Genomic DNA, 7,388 nt, shown 5'->3' with positions numbered 1-7,388 from the left:
ACAAACATATGTTCCCATGGGTGCCAGTTTGGGTTGCCAGTTATTGTTGGAATGGTTTCTCTAAATAATTATTTCCCCAAAAATATGTCACTTGAATCGTTTTCCTCCCTATGCTAAATCACTCTTTGTACCTTTCATTGGTTATTGTATTTCCTGCCAAGTGAATGCTTTGTTCAACATCCAGGAAAAAGGCTTGAAATTGTTTGTGAGTCATTAGTTTTTCTTCATTTAAGATTCACCTACAACGACAGTGTTGAAATGTATTTTAATTTTTCATAAATACATTTAAAGTTTCAAAAGCTTCCTCTTGCATAACCAGTCACTTAATTATTTTAAATGTTGTAGTTATACCGGAACAAACTGGAGATATAGTTTGCAATAGATGTTATTGTGTTCAGTTAGCCATCTCAAATATGGCTGAAATTTGAAGCACCATTCAGAGAATATTATCAGCTTCTTTCTTGTAAAAATGATGATTTCCATTAGAGGGCAGTGTAGAACGGGAAACAGACACACAAATTCAGCTTTCAATTCTTCAGTTGAACAATGGGATCAATTTCCAATTTGAATTATATATTTTTCCTGACAGCGAGGTATATGAAAGCAGCCCTGTAAAGAGTGCATGGACATTTTTCTGTGAGGATTAGATTGACAGTCATTTTAATCTATGCATTATATCATTTCTGCTATTCTATTTTTGCAAACCAGTATCTCACCGACTTTTACTGATGAATCAATGTTTACTGAACTGTAGTACATTTTGAAGTATCTTTGAATGCATCTCTGCCGTACTGTTTGACTCACTTACAGCACTGTGCCATCAGAGCACAATTCCAGCCTCGATGTTGAAGCAGGCAGGCAGAAGGCTGTAGACCGGCAGATGAAGAATGCATTTCAGTGTGTGGTTTCACACAGGACTAATGATGCCTGTGGTGGCTACAGGCTACAGTCAGCCCGTAACCAAGGTTGCTGTGACAGAGCCACCAGAGGATCATATTTAAAAGGAGCACACTCTGAAGTGCACTGTAAGCTCCCTCTTTGCTTGTGGCTAAGTCAAGTCTGTGTAATAGGCTACACCACACAACAGAGGGGAGTAAAAGGTAAACGATACGTTCTATGTATTTAGTCAGTGAGACAGGCTGACAGATTAGCAGATGTGTGAGTAGTTTGGCCGGTACAGTTCAGGGATCAGAGAAGAATGCGGTATGCACTTTGATAATTTATTAGTATCATGCATGTGCAAGTACTCTGTTTTAGTATCATCCTGGCCATGTGATTCAATGGAATTATAATGGAATTATGGACACCATTAAAAGCGGTTGAGACTATTTTATTATCCGCTCTGTTAATCTCTGTGAAACCTCGAATTTTGTCCTAATATTTGCTTCTGTGTGCATGCGTGTGTGTGTGTGTGTGTGTGTGTGTGCAGGCATGTGTGTGGGGGTAAAGTGGATGATATTGAGTCTGACTTCATAAATCACCCAGACACTGATAAACTCCCCACACACCCACACACCGCTAATGGGCAACCCTTAAGGAGTGTGGGTGTCTCGTGCAGCGTTTGATTCAACATTTATTAACGCCCTCAAACACACACGTGCACACACACACACACTCAAAAGAGCTTCTGGAGGACCGGGGAAAGGGTCGGTGGCATTCACATCGTTATTACAAGGATGTGACCAAGTCAGGCTGAATTAATCATTGCTGATACTGTTAAGATGTATTTTGGCTTCTGTAACAATATTTCGCACCATTTCCATTTCATAAGTTATATGCTGTCTCTAATGTAACTCCCTACTTCCCATCTCATATCCTGCCATCCCTCCTCATAACACAGTAATTGTCTGCCCCCACATCAAATACAGACACTCTGTGCTCCAACCTCACACAGTCGACCATAGTTACTCCCTATACTAATCCATCACATACCAGTGTAGTCACAACTCACATCGGCAATTTCTATAAGAGTCCTTCTCTGCTTACCCATCATGCAGTATGTACATCAGTCCAGCAGCCTCATTTTACACGGTAGGCTTACACATACCGTTTGGTTGTGTATTCTAGTGCCTCAACATGTTAGTAGAACTACAACACAGCACCCAGCAAGAGGCAGTATAATGCCTTTGCGATTCCAGAGAATTACACATGCAGATAAGCATTGACCAACAGACCGATATTATACTGGGCTCCACTGCCCTATCATGTTCCCTCCCCCTCTGTCATGATGCCTCTCCGAGGCCCTGACACCAAGGCACCATGCAGCCAGACCAGCTTCCACAGCTGCTGCTACAGCAGTCTAATACACTGCGGATGTAACTAGGCAGGAGCAAGGCCATGCAGATGTGGTCTGAGTTTGGCAGTGGGCACATTGTATCATCTGCAAAGTCACACATAATGTTAACCCTTATGGAAAAACCACATGATTTCACATGTGAAGATGTCCATATTTTGCACATGTAAAGTTTTACTTCACATGTGAAATCATGTGGTTTTGGAACACTTAACATGTGATGATATTTGCAAACCAAAATATGTTGTTAGGATGTCACGCAGTTGCAGTGTTTTCAACATGTTGCGCATGTTAATTCACACAGTTTTTATTATTCAAACAGTGATTATTATTCAGCATGTCTTCATCTGGGATTTGAACTCACAACCTCGTGGTTCATAGTATCCCGATCTTCCTGCTACGCCACCATGTCTGCGTCAATGACTGATTTCACCTGTATTCCTACACTTTGGACTTTAAAGTAAACCTCAGCTTTGTTATAAAATACACTCAAGAAAAGCTGTTATATTTATCATAGTGATTCAGGAGTAACATTAAAACAAAACAATATGTCCCACCAACATTAGACAACTATACAGAAAACCCTCAAATTGCTGAAATAAGTAAATGAAAGCAATGATGAGAGAATAGTCAGATCAGCTGATAACTAAAATTGCAGTGCAGATGGCACTCTGTTGCTAAGGGCAGATATGTATTATAGGTATTGAATCTGTAGGCGACTTCAGTGAGTGCTACATACTTTGTGGCTCAGCAGAAAGATCAGCATACCCTAAATCCAGAGGTTGTGAGTTCAAGTCCCAGGTCGGATCATATTGAAAAGTTAGCACTAAGTGATCATGTTGAATAAAGACATTTACACTATTTTAGCTTAACAGTGTACCACTTACCTTAAAACACCCATACCATTTAATTACTTCTCTTACAAAAGTTACATGAGAACAACTGACCTCACATGTGTCTCTTGTTTGTGAAAACAGCTATTTCACATGTGAAAATGTGATTTTCACATTTTCACATGTGAAATAGCTGTTTTCACATATTATGCTGAAATGTTCATGTGAAAACAAAAGAGACACATGTGAGGTCAGTTGTTCTCATGTGAAACCGTATGTTCACATGTATAAAATGTTGAGCTCACCACCTTTTCACATGTGAGTAGGATAAAAGATTTTTACCTCATGTGAATTGCAGATTTACATGTGAAAAACTTTCATGTGAAAATCTAATTTGCATTTTCACATGTGTGTGAAACATGTGTTCTACAAACTTTGGACTATATGTTTTGTTTTTTTAATACATTGTAAGGCTGCATGATGAGACTCTGATGATGATTTTTTTTTAAGTTGCTTAAAAGGCATAAGCTCTGCTTTGTTTTTTTGCGCAGGCTGTATACATTTCAATAGTCTCTCATTCACAATTTGACAAGCACTTGATAATTGCTCGAATTTCACAGCAGCATCCCATTTGTGTCCATAATGCACCCTAAAAAAATGTATGCCTTTTGCGGCCAGAAGCGCCTCTCACTCACATGGCTCTCCATCACATGATCGGATCTTTCTCACAGGCTACAAGTGAAGACAGACACATCAGTGACACAACTGCACGCGTCCTTATCCAATTTCGAGGTGCATATCGAAGATATTGGAAGAACTGTCCACATTTACTTTTTGTCAGCCAACAAGATGAGTAGGCCTAACGAACAGCAAAAGCACTAGACTATGTAAATCTATTATCACCATAGTACAAAAGTCTACCTATTTTATTCTCTGCAGTAAATAAATATTCCAAACATAGTCTGGGACAGTTGTGGGATGCAATAGATACCAAATTAATATAGCCACTAGCATCAAAAAACAATTTTTTGCACAATGTGGCTGACAACAGATCTGAACGTTTAGCTTAAAATGTTGATAAACTATTAGGCTATTTCTTCACATTATAAGTGCAGCAATGCACACACAGTCCATTAGCGGGAAAACACCACTATCAAGTGACTGCAAATGCGATTACTCATGTAATGCTTTTATTATAAAGGTGCATTTTTATTGTGAAAATGTACTTCCCCAAACTTGAAACTCACGCACTGGTTATGTATGCCAGTTAGGCTCTACACCCGTTATAAAGTGGATTAACGTCCCTAATTTTAAGAAGTTATTTGGACACTTTAGTTGTGATACAAACCTTATCAAAACCTATAGGTCTATGGGCTAGACTACATGTGTGATTTGAAAAAGTCTAAGAAAAAAAAAGTAGTTTCTTAAGCTGGACATTATTCACAAGTGATATGTAATTCACAAGTGATATGTAATTCACAAGTGATAGGTAATTCACAAGTGATAGGTAATTCACAAGTGATAGGTAATTCACAAGTGATAGATAATTCACAAGTGATAGATAATTCACAAGTGATAGGTTATTCACAAGTGATAAGTCATTCACAAGTGATAGGTAATTCACAAGTGATAGGTAATTCACAAGTAATAGGTAATTCACAAGTGATATGTAATTCACAAGTGATAGGCTAATATTGTCACCCATCAGACTATTCTTGATTTAATATTGTCTTTACATATACTAAATAATATATGTGTGACATTTGTTTTGATTTAGAATGGACCATTATCATGCACCTGTCTCGATACAGGGACAGCGGAAAAAATACATAATCTATGCACTTAAGTAACGAATGGAGGACGCTTTTCCTGTCATGCCAGCCAGGTATGCTATGCTCCTGTTGTAAAGATAAACAATGTACTTAATATTATGAAAGTTGAGAAAGTAGGCCTAGTCTATAGAAAGCTGATGGGATCCTCCTTTTAGTAGAGACCATCACTCTGTTTTCTCGCGCAATTGCATAGCCTATAGAAATGTTTCGCAACATGAGGCCATGGGCACTCATGAAGTGTTTGATTAGATTTTCGATTACATTTGCATTGATGTCAGAGTGATTAGCGGGACAATAGAGTGCTGAGTACCAGGCAGTTAGCAAGTTTGGTAGGCTACTAATGACCACCAGCAGCATCAGAGTTTGGAGAAGCCTAATTACGTGACTAAACGGTCACGTGGAATTTGACTTCCTTCATGACTCGTGACCACCGGTGTGGCGGTAATACGCAACAGACCTAGTTACAATTCATCCCAAAGGTGTTCGATGGGGTTGAGGTCAGGGCTCTGTGCAGGCCAGTCAAGTTCTTCCACACTGATCTCGGCCATGGAAACCCATTTCATGAAGCTCCCGGCGAACAGTTCTTGTGCTGACGTTGCTTCCAGAGGCAGTTTGGAACTCGGTAGTGAGTGTTGCGACCGAGGACAGACCATTTTTACGCGCTACGCGCTTCAGCACTCGGTTGTTCTGTCTGTGAGCTTGCGTGGCCTACTACTTCGCAGCTGAGCCGTTGTTGCTCCTAGACGTTTCCACTTCACAATAACAGCACTTACAGTTGACCGAGGCAGCTCTAGCAGGGCAGAAATGTTATGAACTGAGTTGTTGAAAAGGTGGCATCCAATGACGGTGCCACGTTGAAAATCACTGACTTCTTCAAATAAGGCTATTCTACTGCCAATGTATGTCTATGGAGATTACATGGCTGTGTGCTGTCAGCAACGGGTGTGGCTGAAATAGCCAAATCCACTAATTTGAAGGGGTGTCCACAAACTTTTGTATATATAGTGTATCACATGTTGAAATTTTGCATCCCCATGTTGTCACATTTATTTCACAGGAGATCATGTTTTCACATGGGCTCAAATGTTTTCACATGTGTAGTTTCATGTTATCATTAACTTCACATAAGATCACAAGATTTTTTCCAAAAGGTAGCATATAGTCCAGAACACTCAGACTTGTGTTTGTGTGTGAGTGTCCGTGTGAACTTGTGAACGTGTGTGGTGCTGTATGCACTGCAGGGAGAGACATGGGGTGAGTGTGACTGAGTGTGTGTATTCCTTCACGTATTATTAACCTATGACTACAGCCTAGTTTTTAGAGAGTGGGAACCAGAGTGTCTCAGAAAGTGCAGGTCTAGCCTTGTTCTGTTGACGAAGGGGTGGCACTTCAGAGGCTCCAGGACCCCCTGGCACCAGTCTCCCCAGTCCCCCAGACAGACTGGGAGCATCTGGGCTCCGTCAGCACCTCTGGCCCCCGCAGACTGCGATCTATATGATGAGTCTGGGACAGGAGTGGACTGGATCAGGGAGAGGGAAAATAAGAGCCTTGGTGCCAAATACTGTCTGCAGCCTTGTGAGAAATACACTTTACCTATTAGAAGTTCTGTATGACTCGAGAAGATGCACTGTAGATATTGACCAATGTCTAGTGTCTTGTTTTTCTGTAATTCTATCAGTTTAATTATATTTTAAATTGGAGTGGGGGTATCTATGGCGTCTGGATGTAATATACAAGTCTGTCTGAATGTAGTAGTAGTCAATAACATTAGTGTATACAGTATTTATACTGTGTTGTAAAGTGTGTTACAAATTGGATTCCATGTTCATACAAATACTCATGCAGGTCTACTGTATGTGTCAAGCTCTGGACTCATCCAGAGATAATTGTTGATCAGTTATATGTGTTTGATTGGTGGAGCTGGAGTTTCCTCTTACAGGAAAGCTCTGACTAGTCATGATTAATTATTATCCATTGATAAGAAATACACCTGGCCCAATCAAACATGACAACATGTAACAACTCAGTATCTTTAAAATGTTTGAGATATTTTATTTAAAATAATATAGATGTGATTATTTTATTATGATTGATGATTTATAATTAAGTCAACCTGCCATGGCACTACAAAAGCCTGTGGGTTGGAATTGAATCTGACACATACACAGTTCTGCGTGTTAGGTAATTTGTTGACGAAGGGCCAAATTCATTTATGGAACAGCAGTATTGGCAGGCCTGGACACTCTGCTAAAAAGCAACGATAATCACAGAGGTTTGGCGCGGTGTTGACGTTTATTGTCATGAATCTTGTCCTGGAGGCAGTACTGAGGAATTTCTCCTTAGATAGGCCAGCTGCGAAGGAAAAATTGGCTATAGTGTAAAAATGTATGGATTTTTTGTTGTTGTTGCTTTTTCAGGTTCGGATTTAAA

The sequence above is a fragment of the Salvelinus sp. IW2-2015 genome, linkage group LG25 (genome assembly GCF_002910315.2).
Source record: "Salvelinus sp. IW2-2015 linkage group LG25, ASM291031v2, whole genome shotgun sequence".
NCBI lineage: Eukaryota > Metazoa > Chordata > Actinopteri > Salmoniformes > Salmonidae > Salvelinus > Salvelinus sp. IW2-2015.
The sequence above is the reverse complement of the archived record's forward strand: the minus strand, read 5'-3'. Positions refer to the sequence as shown.